A 17748-nucleotide genomic window follows, 5' to 3' on the forward strand; every position below is an offset into this window, starting at 1 on the left:
ATGATCTCCCTGCACACCATTCTCTGTCTTAGATTTGAGCAAATCATCCCCAAGTGTGCAATATGCTGGCTTTACTGAAAACAGGATGTGCCTTTGATCAAAGGACAACAGTCCGAAAAGATAAAAGCTTGTGTGGAATGGTTTGGCACTTATCAGTTTCAGTTCTTTTAGAAAAGATTCAATGCATCATAAACTCTGAGCTGAAAAGATACAAAAACATAGCAACTGTTTTACCGAAAAAAACCAAACAACTTAACCTTTAAAGCTGGTGCAGGCAATTTATTTCAGAAGCATTGTTTGGTATATTGGTTGAAATTCTCTTTACATCCCAACAGTGATCAATAACTCAAATGCTCTGACACAAAACTAAAAAAAAAAACTTATCTGTGGCTGTTGGAGGAATGTAATAAGCATGGCCTACCTGCCTGCCTGTCTACCTACCTGAGTGTGCACTCATTGCATGAAAATGTGTTTTGGGGGAGGGCCTTTGCAGGGAGGCCTGAATGGAGCGGGCAGGATTTTTTCCTGTTGGATACTTTCAAAATCTAGCGGTCTCTTGTTAGTTCTCCAACGTCGCCTACCCCAGATTTAAATGCATGGGTGCCAATAGACATGGGCAATTGCATTTTTCAAACATTCCTACATACCTTGGGTCTTTGTCTACTTATATAATGTAGTTTTATATATATAGCAAAATCATGTAGCCTGTAAACTTTTTAGAAAGTTTTATTTATAAATTATCAAGAATAGCAAACACTCAAAAAAACAAGCGGCGATTCGCGGGTTCAAGCCTTTTTTTCACACTAGCGACTTCAAAAATAATAACATCTATGTGGTTTAACATTGTTATGAAACACATCCTGCAAATTTTGTAACGATTGGACAGGCATTTTCTGATCAATAGCCTCATTTGTATAATTCCACATCCAGTTATTATGCATTTATAGCGCCTCCTTGTGGCCGATTTGAACGAGACTTGCAGTGCATTTGTGAGGTGCTTATGTAGTTTTGTGTTGATTGGAGAAACAATTTGTATTTGATAGCCTGATTTGCGTTATATCACCTGCAGTTTGTTTGCATTTCTAGCGCCCCCGGGTGTTCAAGTTATAATGAAACTATCAGGGCATGTTTCAGTTACTTATGAGGACATGTCCTGAGAGATTTGTGATGATTGGAGAATGAATATGTGATTTATAGTGAAATTAGTTTAACCTTTCTTGCACTTGTAGCGTCCACTCGTGGCGTATCTACATCAAACTGGCCAGGTATATCTGGGTCACGTATCTGAACATACCCAGTGAGTTTTGCAATGATTGGTCCTACGGTTGCTGGTTTGTGTTCATTCATGTTTAGAGTCACGCCCCTTTCAAAGTTCATTAGTCATTATCTTCAAAAGTAATTGAGATATCGACATGCTTTATACAACTTATAATGGGCTTGATCCAATGATGATTCACTGAAAAGTTGGTGGCAATTGTCAAATGTCAAAAATGTGTTTTTCAAAAAATTCTAAATTTTTCTAGGTGGACTTTAATGGTCCTTGAGGCTTTTTTGTAGAGCACATTGAGCTGCACCTGTGTGAGAAATTTCAAGTCAATCGGACTTACAGCGTGAGGGGTGTGGCCTTTCAAAGTTTGCACTTCGCGGTTTGAACCCCAACTATTTAACAATTAATTCAGAGTAGCATTTTAAATTTCATGTTTCTACTGTTACTGTAGTAGCCATGTGTAAGATAGTATCTTACACCTGACACCTAAACAAACCCACGTAACCAAACTCTAATCAGTACGCATAATCACCAATTATCATGGTCATTTGCTCGAGGTCATTGCAACATGGTTGTGCGCACTGCATGGATAAATGGATGTGGCAACTCTATATTTTTGTGGGAGCTTTTGGAAGTTGTAGCACCTCTTTCCTTTTCTCCAGCCATGGCCAGAACAGGCTGAGGTTTTGACAGGAAAGTGCATTGCTTGTGAGATCTTCTGGCTTCCCTTATGGAGAGCTGAAGTCCCTCCCTTTCCAGTGGACCACCATGGGACCTTACTTCGGAAAAAATATGTACAGTAGTTTTTGATCTCGTTTGAATTGTACTCTGAATCACACATATGATGAAGTCGCAGTTTGATGTAAAGTTGTTGAAGTACAAGACTGTGAAAATACATAATTACAAAGACCACAAACCCAAATGGGTTGAGGCAGATGAGGTAACTATATGAGGTTCAGTCATCTCAGTCCTAACTTCTCTTATAACCACTACTTGGAAGGTTAGTTAGACTATTGTCCCATTCAGAGTTCATGTCTTCTGAGCTAACTTCAACATTCTCAGGATCTCTGATTTATTAATGGCACAAAAACAAGTTTTTCCTCATCTGGAGCTAGTCTAACACCAAGAGCTAATGTCATCAAAACCCTCCAATATCCAACAAACAGATGCTCTGCACTAAACTTGATACCCTGGTACTACATCATCATGTTGCTGTAGCAGTGAGCTAATATAAACATGTGCCATCATGCTGCCATTACTTGCTTCCAGCATGTCATGATTAAACTTAAATACCACAGGTCTCCAGTGACTTCATAAATGTTTTAGTGGAAAACAGAAAAACAATGCTTTTTATTATTTTTGACATTTTGACACCAGAACATTGTTAAAAACTAATACTTTGAGGAATGCCAGGAGTTGAGTTAATTAAATGAATATAGTAATATAACGTAATGTCCTGGATCGCTAAAGACCCAAGGCTCCGGGTACACATTTAAGGGTTGATAAAGCTTTTTTAAATTGTTTATTTTCCTAATGAGGAACTAGAGTGTTTCCAAGTTGTCATGTGAATTGGTGAGCCTCTTTGTTTTTCCACTGGTAAGTGGCCATGGTATGAGAGCCGTAATGCACTGCCAGGTGTTTTAATATAAAACGTAATGGAATAATTTGTGTTCTAGCGCCTCCAGCTCGTCCCTTAGGTCCAGCTATAATGTCATTATCCAATACAGTACTGCACAATGAAATGCAGTTGTGGACCCCTCTACGCTACACACAGAAAATGTATAAACAAATATACATACTTATATTGCATATGCACGTGTAATATGCTTAATAATGCTTCCACTTGCCATTTACCAGAAGTGTTTTTTTTGTACTTTGGTTATGTGTATTTTCACTTTAAAATGACGCACCTTTCGTTCTTTCCAGTTGAACTTCTCCGTGTAAGCAGTAAGTCATGTCTATCACACTGTACAGATTATTTTAAGAGATTGTTCATTTTATGTTCTTTATATTTATGGATATTGTATGTACCTGGAGGAGGTTAAAAATGGACAATGCGAAGTGCAATTGTCGATTTACATATTTATATCTGATGTAAGGCCACAGCAGCTTTTAGGCAATGATGCTAAATTAGCCAACTACTAAGCTGTGTGTGTGGTAACAAGTGTTTTTAATGTGCCATCATTGCAGAGGATGCATGTTCAAGAGCAGTCCGGTAACCGCACTGTTTGTCTATTATCAGAATAAAATCACTCACCTGGGAATACTAGCCTGTGGTGCGTGTTGTTCACAGGGACACGTCATTGACATAATGCGTTCCCTAGCCCTCTTACCCTAACTTTAACCATCACAACTACATGCCTAATTGCAACCTGAACCTTTAAACCAAGTCTTGATCCTCAAAAAAGCTGTCGGATAAGAAAAATAATTAACACCATTTAGCATCGAATATGACCAATGTGGGCATTTTCAAGCTGTTTAATATGCCACAGTGGATAACTTAGGCGAAGTCCTAAGTTCAAGACCTCCATGTTTCTTTCTTTTGGAAAAAAGCACTTTGATTACAGTTATGGATTATAATTTCAGTTGAAACGTTAATCATCCCCAAATGCTCAAATTGATGCAGTTGGTTCTACGATCTGTCCGTTAACGTGGCAATGCTGCAGCTTTTCGGGGTCTCTCTCTCACAACAGCAGCTCAGCAGATGTGCTTTGTTGAGCAGACAGACTTTTGTGGACATGAAGAGACGACTCAGTTTCTCCAGTTCAGCCTGAGCCCTGAGGAGCCGAGAGCAGCTTAATCCAAAACAAAATCTGTTCAGATCGAAAAAAGGGAGCATCGTGTGCCCGTACAGTCCCTTTCTTTGAGACAGGTTATGCTTCACACTCAAGCATTCGTAATGAGGCATATGTTGGGCATCCATTTAGACAAACACACTATTTTTCTACATTTACAGCCCGGACAGTCAAGTTGGCAGGTGCAAGAAGCATCTGCTTCTTCTGAAAGACGCACAGCACTGATTGGCTGAGTAAGCACAACTCTCTTACAGATACACGGATAGCTGTCCACCAGCTGATACACACACACATACTGAGACGAAATTGTGTACAGCACAATAAATCAATGACACATGTACCTCCACATAATAAATATTTATTATGCATGCAAAGACAATGCATATATACAGTGTGTAGATGCCTTGACGCAGACATACACTCTTGCACACAAAGGCAGTGAAAAGATCCTCATCTCTCAAAGCTACATCAAAGGTCAGGAAGGAGTAATGAAGTAAAAGGTTCAAGGGGAAAGGCAGCGGGAGGCAGAAAATAGGCAGTGAAAGAGATGTATTGTTATGTGAACAGCAGAGAGAGGAGCTTGTTACCAGAGATCGACAGATATGTGGCAAAAAATAAGAATGAGTCAGAGAGATGCAGGGAATGAGACAGGAAGGATCTCAAGAGCAAATGACAGGAGAAGGTTGGAAAACGAACAAAGACGGGGACAAAGAGAAGGCATATGAGCACAGATGGAGAGTATGAACCCATCAAGGTCAGCTCATGTGATGTAACACGTCATAAAGGAATAGTCTCCTCTGTCCTTCAATCAGCTGTCCATCCCTCCGTGTTTGCTGGCACTGCCATGCTTTAATGCTATCCCTTTGTCACTCACACACACATACTGTAGGGCGTGATGAGAGCCATTCATTAAGGGGCAAGTGCTTTCGTATGCAGCGCTGCTACCTTGCAATCACCTCCACGGCATCCCAATTACCTCTGGTCTAATTGATGTTAGATTTATTAAAGTTAATGAGCCAACTGGCCATCTGTTGAGCAGCCGAAGCAGCTCAGGGGACGGTCGGCAGCGAGGGGTAGAAGATGCGCGACACAAAAGCTGCAAGGGCAGATCCAACTCGCACAGGAGAGAGAGAGAGAGGGAGAAAAAAGCTGAGGAGAGACAAAGAGATTCACTGCCAACTCCTTTCCTCCCTCCCTCCCTGCAATCAAAGACAAGCTCCCACATCACTCTGTGTTTTTTTTCCACTCTCCCATACGTCTTGCATCCTTTTTATGGCGTCCATATTTCAACTATATGGCTCTATATATGGCGGGTATATATATGGCATATGATTAACAGCCCTCAACCGGCTCTGCATGTCCAATAAATCATAAATATATATATTTTACAGACTTATATACTTCTTGGAGCTGGAAAAGAAATTTTTATTTGAGATAGGGGTTCTGCTGCTGGCCAGTGGATATTTCATTTTTCTCTCATGCCCGGTTGTGGCCTGTTGGCTCTCTTTGTTGTGGCTTTATCCTCTAGTGGCTTTTCAAAGGCCTCAGAGACTCCAAAGGGCACAGATTGAACTGTATTTGTGTGTGTATATATTTCATTGTTAGTGTATATTTGTCACCTAAATGCTCACCAGAGTCCTCACTCTCTAAGTTAGTTATATGTGTGTGCAACCGGCTGCCTGGCAAGAGCCAGTACACTATTTAGATACTGTTATTAAACCCCGTCAGGCGCTAGGATATGACAATCTGTTTAACAGGTGTGTGTGGCTACAGATTACCCATTTTGTCACATTTATCTTCCAGCCAAATACAGCAGCTACCTCTTCACTATCCTCTCTTTCCAACACCACTCCACGTCCCAAAAATACCCCCCAAACATCTGTGCTCAGAACCCGCAGTAGTTATAAATTATCGCCTGCAGCAGTTTTTTTCCCCAAGCACGTGGATCCAATCTTGTCCAAGTCCCAAGGTCAAAAAATTGAAGCATTTGGAGTAGAAATATGAAATTTGGTGTGACAGTCTGAGCTATTTTGTTCTGTCATTTCAAGCTCCTTGCTGTGTAAGTATAACTACAGCAGACCACATTTGGCTCTGCAGTCAGTTTGGGATCAATGACTTTAATAAATAAATGCCTCCAAAGACATGTATGGCTTCACAGTAACAGCCCTTCACTCTATAGTAGCCGCTACATTTATGGGCACATTAAATACTATTATTTATTTTCTTATTGGGTTTAATTAAATATGTGTTTATGGAAATCAGGCGAGGTTTGGTGGTAAGTTATGAAACAGGACCCTGTGGAACAAAAACGCCTCTTAAACCGTTTTAACGTATTGACCAATTATTGGTCAAACTAGCTAGCAAACAAACAGGCACCTGGCTTAGCGGGCGGTTGGTGCTAGCATTTTCCTTTTACCGGCAAGCTTGCCAACTTGCCCTGCACATAATCCCAATGTGATCAAGCTTTAATCAGCGTCTTTTACAAGAGGATACAAATGAATTTGACTTTGCCTCTTTCTTGTGTGACCAAGCCGTAAGAAAGCAAGATGAGTATTAATTTCCCCCTAAACTGACACTGTAAAATGACGCTGCCTTTGTAGGTAGTAATGCCAAGTTAGTTTTCCAACACTAACAACAGTATTAAGTATGAGCTGGCTTCCCTCTAGCTAACTTGTGGGTGTTCAGTGATGTAATTTAAAAATATATACATTTTATTTTACCTTTTAACTTTAAAATGAATCATTCCTATGGCTACATTTAGGTAACAACTCAAACAATGGGATAGGCTAATGGAAAATGTACAGGAATAACTGTTGTTCTTAGACAGACAAGCTCTGGTGTCCACGCTGTACATATTACCCTTTCTTTATGTCATGCTACATAAATTTCACACTGCTTCCTGCATTGGCACTAAATTTACATTTGACATATTGGGTCCTGCAGTTTCTTCCAATGACAGAATAATTCCTGAGTTTTACCAGCATGAAATGAGAAATTATGACATATTTTGCATGGTTTCTGACCACTTTCTAAGATGCAGAATATGAATAAATCTAATGAATAAGTACTGTATCAAATTCAGTGCAGTCACTATTTGAGACTGTTTCACTTAATTCTTATTTTTATTCGGTAGATTAAGACTACAGATATCAGGTACTTTTCTAGAGCACACATTGTCACAAGAAATTGTTGCTAGGTTGTGGTTCCTTTGTGTCCACAAGATGTTCATGTGTGTTGACATGTGTGTTCACTGGAGCTGAGATGTGTTGAAGTGTCCTATACGTTTGAACTGGTACTGTAGTGAGCAGCGCTACAGTAGGTGGGTGATTATCTGCCCCGAGGCACTTTCTAAAGCAAGTCTCCCATATGACAGCCAGCCACCATTTGCTCCATATGAAAAACTATGGGCACACACTGTAACTGTAATATCCATCTTAATCAGTCCAGAGGCTTTAAATCAGCGAAACAACCTCATAATAAAACAATGTCTCTTGTTTCTAATACAGCATTTTTTATGACCTTCCTAGAAGCAGGTGTTGTCTTTTTAAAGGTTTAGTAAACTATCATCTTTTTGGCAGAATTGTTTCTAGTTTTGAAAAAGAGTCTTGATGGTTAAATATATTGTCTGTAGATTATAGGGTAACATTTACTAATGCCAGACTCATATTTATTTCTAGCCAATCTGCCCCTTTGAGAGGATCAGGAACGTTATGCTGTGGGTCATGGATTGGCATGTACATGATTTTTAAAAACAACATATGTGGGAATGTTAGTGGTTGACAGATCAAACTTTCTTGTCCTGAACATATTTTCTATACAAAAAGATTACAAAAAGAACAAGAAATATTTTGTAATTTCAGGCTTAAATTTTGTAGCCATTTGATTATAAGCACTTAATTCTGCAGTGTTTGCTTAAAATAATATTAAACAAAAAAGTTATTAACAGTTAAAAGTTTTACAAACACACACACACACACACACACACCCTGAAGACTTCTGAGTCTTTTTAGAGTCATTTTTCTTACTCTGTTTTCCAGTGATAACCAGTGTTGTTTTATTAGTACTTACATACATTGATTTATTTGTGGGCCGCCACAAATAAATCAATGTATGGGATAATTATCAATGCTGACCGCCACATATTGAATGTCTTTTTTTTTTTTTTACTTAAAAAGTACAGATACCACATGAAAAATGGTTACTCAAGTAAAAGTTGTCCAGTATAAAGCTGCTTAACTAAAAGTAAAAAAGTACCTGGTTTTAAAAATACTTAAGTAATCAAAGTAAAAGTACTATGCATCAAAATCTATTGATTTTATAAAACACAATCTATCTTTTTAAATTCACTCAAGACAGGTTTGAATAGAGCATTACAAGTTATAGTGAATCACAATAAGGAAAACTGAGTCGCCCAAAACTAACTGAAAAACTTCTTAAATCACAATATCACCAAGGTTTCCTACAATACATGTTCAAATATAAAATACTATTTATAAAATGACTGGGCCGAATATGTGATGCTTATTATTTACTGAGATGTGCATCTATATAGCCCAGTCTGCCCCGCTAATCAATATTTTACTATTCAATGTGTATCCACTGCTTCCCATCTCGCATATGAACAGTCAGGTCGAGGCCCACGATGAGGTCGACGAGCATGCAGATGAGCTTCCCTGAGACGGTTCCTAAAAGGTTTGTGCAGAAATTCTTTGGTTATGCAAACCGATTGTTGCAGCAGCTGTTCAGGTGGCTGGTCTCTGACAATCTAGGAGGTGAAGATGCTGGTAGTGGAGCTCCTGGGCTGGTGGTCTGCGGTTGTGAGGCCGGTTGGATGTAGGCTACTGCCAAATTCTCTGAAACGCCTTTGAAGAAGGCTTATGGTAGAGACATGAACATTCAATTCCCGGGCAAAAGCTCTGGTGGAAATTCCTGCAGTCAGCATGCCAATTGCACGCTCCCTCTCGCGACATCTGTGGCATCGGCACATTTTCTGATATATAAGGATATATTGATATAGTTAAGTATATTTTAATAATGTTAAAATGAATGATGCTTCCATGTGTGGTTAGCGCAGTAAGCTGTTTGTTATCTGTGTTACTGTGTGTTGTATGTGGCCAACTGCACCATAAAGAAACAGAAGCTGTAGATTAACTCGACTCTTAACATAAATATTCCCATTTTCTTTAAGTCAAGTCACAAATAGTAATAACAGACTATCCTCACCATAAAAACAATTACTTTAAAATAACTATATTTACATTTTATTGACAAGTGACCTTTTGTGGCTGTAATAATAAGAATTGTCCCTGAGAAACAAAGGTGATGTAGACGTCTAACTTTGACATCACACACTGTTCTTATATTCTGCAAACAGCCACTGACATCTATTAACCATGACTACAATCTTTCCCTAACCATAACAAAGACTTTTTAGTTGACGTTTTGTCATTGGAGGACTGCTATTAATGATATCAGAAAACAAACTTAGTTTGCCTTCACTCCAGTTCAATGTACAGTGCAGGGAAACGGAGACATGCCTCGGCCCACTGAGCCACTCAGACGCCAGCCTTTATTGTTCAAAGAGTTGAGGGGTCATTGCTTTATAGAGGGCGACATGGGAACGCTGTCTACTCTAGCTGGGGCTAATGATAACCATGTGAGCGCATGAAAGTCATTCTACTCTTCTTTGACCGGCCAAAATGATTCCCTACTGTACTCCCTTGGTGTAAATTGTGGTCAAAGGTTTAAATAGAGAGGGGCAATTTCCCTGAAATCCCTCCCTAATGTGGGACAAAGCAGTAGGACGCCACATGGATGTGATTTCAGTCTGATCACCTTTGAACTTGTGTTTGGGTAACAAAAGGGAAAAATGGCAAAATGAAGACAAAGCGAACTGTGAAGGTGAAGAGGGAGAGCGAAAATGAGGACAGCAAAGATCGAAAGAAGAAGGAAAATTAGAATGATTGAGGGAAGTGACGGGGGATGCCGCCGACGAACGAGGTGGAGGAGGAAAAGAGGGGAGGCACCTGATCAAATTTTATGGTTGACTTATCCCTGTCACAGCTCCTTGAAATAGCCAAACAATTTACAATCATCCAAAGCATTAACCTTTCACGAGCCAGAGGGACACATTGTCCATGATAACGCGACGACGCTTTGCATGCCTGATGAAACAACGCAGGGAAATAACTCATTCAGCAGGCAAACAAAGAAATGGAGAGGAAGACGAGGAGTAGGAAAGGGGAAGTAAGGAGGGGTAGATTAGCAGCGGAGGAGAAGGTGAGAAAGAAATGTTTGAGGAAGGACAAGGAGTGATGTTTTGAGGAGCCTTTCGTTAGGAACGGCAGACTGGCTCGTGCATCAGGGTGAATGATAGCAGGGAGGCTTCGCAGTGGCTTCGCTGCCCTCCACGGTCTATACTTACTGCTTTTTCAGGTGAAGAGAAGGAGAGTTACAGTGAAAGAGGGCAGAAGAGGGGAAGCATAAAGAGCACAAAAAGCAGGGCTTGATTCCCATCTTGTGGCGGGGAGCCACAGTCCATGCTATTTACTGCATGACAGCCTCTCCATCCAACAGAAAGGGGGGCTGGACGGCAGAGAAGGACTGAGTGTGTGTGTTGGTGTGTGTAAGTAAGAAAAAAGTAAAAGAGAAAGAAAAGAAAGAAGGAAAGGAGGGAAATTATGGGGAGAAAGATGCAAAATCAGAGACAGAAGAAAAGTGGTCTTCATAGGTCCAGTATTTTGGACCCTGTCAAAATAGTTTTCATTAAAAGAGCCTTAACCGGAGAGGGATCAGAGGAAATCCAGACTGAATCCGATCCAAAACAGACCCAACAATTAGTAGATTTTAAGTTTTACTCTAAGTTTTGCTCCCACTCTCCCACTGTCCTCACCAGAAAAACGACCGTATATGCAGTTTGTTCAAGCAGCTTATTCCGACACATATTTACGTTTCACTGAGGCTGCGGTTTCTAGTGGCCGTATGACAGAAGCAAAGTAGGAAGTCATGTGATGGAGTATCCAGAGCGAGAAAGTCCGATTGATGAGTTGATGGATGGATGAAAGCAAGTAAATGTTGAGTTAGAGTTTTTTAAGTTAAATTGTGTGATTGACTTGCTTCCAGTGACTTAAGTCACGTGATTTATATGACTTATAGAATGACATACTTATTTTACACAATATTAACCACCTGTTTAACGTCATATTTGACTTACGTAACATAGTTAAGGTTCAGTTCGCCTGTCGCTTGTCTGGTAGGGGAACCGTTCATATATCTTTTTGGCAGGCATCGACAAACAACCTATTTTGTCGTTTAGGAATGAGGACATGTTGCTAGGTTAGGCTAGCATAACATTTAATTGGAATTAATTAATTGGAATCAATTTAATTGGCAAATATCAATAATGAACTACCTATAATTAGAACCAAATTACAGTTATTTCCAGGAAACTTGCCTAAGACAGTATTAGGAAATCACTGTGTTTTATTTCCATGCACACTTTATCAATATAAAAGTAAAAGTTTTAAAATGTTCTCTTAATTCTTTCTATATAAAAACTCAAGACAAGAGACGTTTAACAGATAAGAAGGTGTCGATGTACTTCGTTAAGTACATTAGAAGCACTGAGGAGGAGGAAATGAAAGTTTCTGAACTCTCATCTGTTAGCGCTAACAGCTAACTTATTAGACTTGAGTTACACTAATCATTAGCTCAGATACAATTACAGTCGCGGAGATAAATTGAAATAAGGATGAGGGGGGAAATGGATTGAGAACTGAGAGAGAAAAAGAAACAGAGACCAAGAGAGAGAGACAGAGAAAGAGTGGGAGATAGAGAGATAGAGAAGCTGCATACAAATGACCCCTTTTGGCTAATTAGCAGCGCTGCTAAGGGCCCTGCGAGAATTGGCCCCTATTTACTACTGCTGCACAGTGGCCCTATAGGTGGTGAGATCAAGCCCATGGCCACAGGGGCTCATAAGCAATGTGTGTTATCGCCGAATGCCTACAGTCATAGAACAAAGGAGGCACATGGGTCAAAGGCAGAGATACACACAGCTGCATATTGCTGCTCCTACTCTTCCTCCTCTTTTTCCTGTCCTTCACTTAATTTTCCATTAACCCCTTCCTTCTTATCCCCATTTACTTCATCTCTTATCCCGCCTCCTCCTATCTCTTCCCATCTTCTTCATGGCCGTCCTGTTCCTTTGTGTGCGAGTCAATTAGCCAGCCCTTTCGTTTTGATTTATAGACCGCAGACCTCCTATGGCCTAATGGATTGCTGTGAATTAATATGCAATGCTTATGTGTGTGTGATAAATTAAAGAGAGAGTAGGAGACACAATAGAGGTCACAGAGGTACCATTTTCCATACCGACAGTGTTTAAATCGGCGCCAGACCAGGTCCTGATTTTCATCCCTCACTTGAAAGAAATGATCTATTTGTAATGTCGACATAATGGATTATGAACCATAATATAGTGACTGCTTTGCTCGTTTGGATGAAGTCGCTCGATATCGTTTGCCATGTGGAAATAATTAGGCACTTAGGGACCTAGCGATTGTGATTGTGTGACCAAAAGGCATTATTGGATGTCAGAGCGACACGTTTGGAGGCGATTCATCAGCTTAAATTTTTTCTTCTTTCGTTGACCGAGGACAACACCACGGAGATTAGCGACACATACTGCTTGGGGGGTTGCAGAGAGGAGAGGTCAAGGTAGGTGCAAGTATACATCATCATCATCATCATCATCTGACTTTTGTAACAAACACAGTCTATGACCAAAGGCTATTTACTCCAGTCCAAAGTCAGGAAGCCCCATATTGGTGGTTTATAGTTCATGGGGTCATGAACTCTGCAGTCTATATCACAAGCTGTCTGACAGAGGGCCTGTCAGCACCCTGCTGCGCACACACACACACACACACACACACACACACACACACAGGCAGTGAAATATCCCGGTCAGGTAAAAAAAAACCTTTCATCTCCTCAATGTCAGCTTTTCAGGAACTTACTAAGAAAAACAACCATTTATTTTACTTTCAGCACAAACCAGATAAAAGGGATGTGAAAGAGTTTCTACACAGCTTAGAGGGAAATCTTTGATGAATTCTGCCATCAAATTAGCCATTTCTGCAACTAAAGTACAAAGCATTCCCCAAAATTTTGAATTTGAGCTCTCGATACACTTATTTCTTTCCCTCAGAGCTGTCATTTCTTCCCTGTGGATTCCTTACTTTGCCCCCGCAAATTCCACAAGAAAGAAATTAACTTTACATTTAGCTGACGCTTTTATCCAAAGCGACTTACAATTGCTATTTATGTCAGAGGTCGCACGCCTCTGGAGCAACTAGGGGTCAAGTGTCTTGCTCAGGGACACAATGGTGGATGGGTCACAGTGGGGAATTGAACCCATGTCTCTCACACCAAAGGCATGTGTCTTATCCATTGCGCCATCACCACCACTACTTTGGTAAATTATGCTCATTACTTTTTTTAAATCAACACAAAAGTAAACATGTTTAAAGAACGTATCTGCTAAGGTGTAAACTGACTACAATTTATTTGGGTTTCCTACAATATCCACTTGTGGCAAGTATAGCATATTGTCGTGTTGTTGTGGTTATGTTTTCAGAGATCTGGGATTAGAGAAAGAACACCATGATGGTTAAGTATTTAAAACTTAACCAAACTAAAACACCCTATATATAAAATAAATAAAATAAAATCCCTTAATATAACCAAATCTTGGCTTTTGTAGCTTAAATCCAGTGGTCCCCAAGCTTTTATTGCTTTTAACCCCTAATATGACCATTTGAGACCCTTCATGGTAGGTCATTAGAGTCAGCAGGTCAATCCAAGAGTGATTTTCTCCTCTCAGGAGATAAGTCATCAACTAAACATAATTTTATGTATGAGAATTAAGTTCCCACCCCGGTAATCATCTTGCAACCCCATGACTGGAAACCCCCGACTCAAAACGTCCTGCACTTTGTACGCCCACCATCACCCTAAACAACTCCCTTTGTGACACGCCATAGACCTTTGTGGACTGGAAGACACTGTCGGTGAACATAACCTGACGAGTTGACACAAATCGTGCTGATGTACATAGACAAAAATGGGCTTGGGTTTTCGTCATACATCAAACGCCCCTGCTCATATCCTGTTCCCTCTCTACTGTCGCTTCTGATGGGCGTAGAAAATGCCCTGAAAGTAATAAGGAAGTATATTGGTTGCACAATTTGGTAATTTGAGGGTTTAATTTGGGCAATTAGCGTTTGAATTACTAATTTGGATAATTGTTTTATCAAAAATGTTCCCTTCTGACATTACTAGTTTCAAGTTTCTAAATAAATTGAGTTCAGTGAACAAAAATATTCATGTGTTACCGACAAATTATAGCTGTGTGATGAGCCAAAAGGAATCCTCATTTCCAGGCTGATTACCATGAGTCACGGAAACTTCTGAGAGCTTTTAATGAGCATTAGGACCATTAAAGCTGCTGAGCACATACTGGATGATATTATATCAGCCTTAAAATCATGAATCAATGCTCACATGGGATTTACAACGTATACATGTAATGGCAACAGCCCAGCAGCAGTAGATGTATAACTGCGGCAGCTGCCCTGGAGGGCCACTGATAATACTCAATCTAACAGACCTCATTAAGGGACCCTTGTTTTTTACCTTCTCCATCTCACCCAAGATCTCACTGCTTTCATCAGAGGTGATGAAAAAGCGCCTGTCTAATAATTTCTTTTTCCACGCGCCACGGCTGCAGTGTGTGTGCGTGCGTGGACACAGGCAGAGATTATTAACGGTTTAATGGCCAAAGAAGCCTGACAGGTGCTCCTCTCGCTGAGATTAAGGACCGGTGGGTTAATGACGGTGTGGCTGAGATTGTCATAACTCACAATAAGGCCATTAAAGTGATATTACTGAGAAAGACTTCAGCTGATATGGGCTCAACTCTCCAACAAGGTGGCATTGGGCGGAGGGCTCCTGGCATTTTTCAAAGAGTTTTTTTCTCTCTCTCTCTCTCTCGCCTGCAGCTCAGTGTAAATGGGCTTCGACTCAAGAATAATCTTAGGAAGAAACAAGTGACGGGACAAAGGAAGACACTGTAAGCTCCCACTGCTGCACTCACCGAAAGAATAGCCAACTGCTGTAAGGATTCAGGTGTAAGGATGCAGAAAACTGTCAATGTACAATATTTGTCATCAAATATTTTGTTTGAGCTTAGATCGCTTTTATTTAGAGTCTACTGCTAGTCGGCTTTGAAATGTGACAAAAATTTTCTGCTGAATTAACAGGATCATGAGGGGGTGATAACAAGTAAATGTAAGGAACAACAAAACATTTTCTTTTAGTTTTTACTTCTGTTTCCCTTTCTTCCAGGACAAAGAAGAGCACATTCCTCCACTCAGAGAAACACTGATCACCAGATGAAGCTGCAGGACAACAATAAAGAGAGGAGTCTCTGACAGCCATCTCTGTAGTTCACTACTCCCCTCTGGTGGTCAGCGGGGGTCTCTGCGGTGTGTTCAGGAGCCACAGAAACAAAGGAAGCGGAGATGAACAATAGAGTCAGAAGCAGAAAGCGGCAACAGAGCCACAGAAAAGGTCCACACTGGGTGCTGTTGCAGTATTTTTATTGAGCATAAATGTCATTTACAGTAATGACTGGATTTTGTGTTTTATCCTCCTAACTGTAGTTCCCCATACGGTGCCTTTCAGACTTCCTGAATCATCATTTTAGGGCACATTTCTTATTCCTTTAATAAATTCTCAAAAACCAATGTGCATTTAATATCAAGCTACTGCAAGACAGCAATCAGAGACTATATGTAATAACTGTTCAATAAGTACAGGCTTGCTGCTCTCAGTTATAATCATGAAATGTGCACCTGTTAGAATGCATTACCTATGTTCCCCCAATACTTGATAAATTGAATAAATAATGATTCTTGAGACAATTTACTGCACTTTAATGCAATATAAACACTGTGTGTGCGCCATTCTGAACGATAAACATTACAAGGTATTACAATGATTAGACTTAACTAGTCAGCAGGTGGTCAACCTGCTGAAGAAGGAGTCCATGATTGTGAAGCATGATCGATTTTACCATTGCTTTTAATTAAATATTTAAGATCTTTCATTTTACCGCTGCCTTTAACTAGTAGATTGATGATTGAACTTACACTGCACTGTAACATTTACTGTATTGTTTTCTTTTTCTTTGTTTTTAGCTTTTTACCATTGCTTTTAATTAAATATTTACACGGTGAGAAATGAGTAAGTAACTGAGTGAAAAGATAATGAGAGTGAGATTGAACAGAGTGAAGGAAGTGGTCTTAAATGTCACGCCTGAGGAATTTACAGGACCCTCTGTCCACCTGTAAACGCGCAGGTGGGTCCAGAGTATAACTGGATCAAAGTGGGCTGCGGACAGACATGTCCTGGTTTCTCTGTAGTGTCCGAGGGTTTTTGGAGTTTCAGTGGACCCAAAGATTGCTATGGACCCGAGTACAGACTAGCTAGAGAGAGTAGATTAAGTGTACTTCTCTGTTTATTCTCTTTTCAAAATAATTGTAACTCAGTTATTTCCTCAACCCTCAGACTGTTTTTATTTTCCATTTAACTATTTTAACCCTGATTGTACACTGAACTGTAACTTTTATTATTATTATTTCTTCCTCTTATTATTTTATTATTTTTATATTTCCCTGTTGCTTTTATGTTTTATGTAAAGCACTTTGAATTACCTTGTTGTTGAAATGTGCTATACAAATAAAATAAAATCAATACTTGGTGTGACCCCCCTTTCCCTTAAAAATAACATTGATTCTTTTAAGTACACTGGCACAAAGTCAGGGATTTTTTGTAGGCACGTCATCAGGTGTATTAAACAAGTAAACCAAACAGCTTCTAATGATCACCAATAGGTTGAAACACAATCATTAACTGAGACAGCAACAGCTGTGTGAGAGGAATACAACTGGGTGAGGTATAGCCAAACAAAGTCAAAGTCAGGTTGCTGAAGACAGTTTACTGTAAAGTCATACACCATGTCTCAGCAGCAAGGTTTCTCTCAGGCAGACATTTTAAGGCAGGTAGGGGTTTCCAGATGTGCAGTCCAAGCTCTTTTGAAGAAGCACCTGGCAACGGTGAGGACTGTAGACGCAGTGGTCGGCCAAAGAAACTAACTGCAGCAGATGAATGACACATCATGCTTCAGCATGTTTTAGCTTCTTTGCATTGGCTTCCAGTAAAATCCAGAATAGAATTTAAAATCATTCTTCTTACCTACAAAGCTCTTAATGGTCAGGCACCATCTTATCTTAAAGAGCTCATAGTACCTTACTACCCCACCAGAGCACTGCGCTCCCAGAATGCAGGGTTACTTGTGGTTCCTAGAGTCTCCAAAAGTAGACTAGGAGCCAGAGCGTTCAGCTATCAAGCTCCTCTCCTGTGGAACCAGGTTCCAGTTTGGGTTCAGGAGGCAGACACCATCTCCACATTTAAGAGTAGGCTTAAGACTTTCCTCTTTGATAAAGCCTATAGTTAGGGCTGGCTCAGGTGAGTCCTGAACCATCCCTTAGTTATGCTGCTATAGGCCTAGACTGCCGGGGGATTTCCCATGATGCACTGAGCTCCTCTCTCCTCTACTTT

This window comes from Micropterus dolomieu, linkage group LG05 (assembly GCF_021292245.1).
Source record: "Micropterus dolomieu isolate WLL.071019.BEF.003 ecotype Adirondacks linkage group LG05, ASM2129224v1, whole genome shotgun sequence".
Lineage (NCBI taxonomy): Eukaryota > Metazoa > Chordata > Actinopteri > Centrarchiformes > Centrarchidae > Micropterus > Micropterus dolomieu.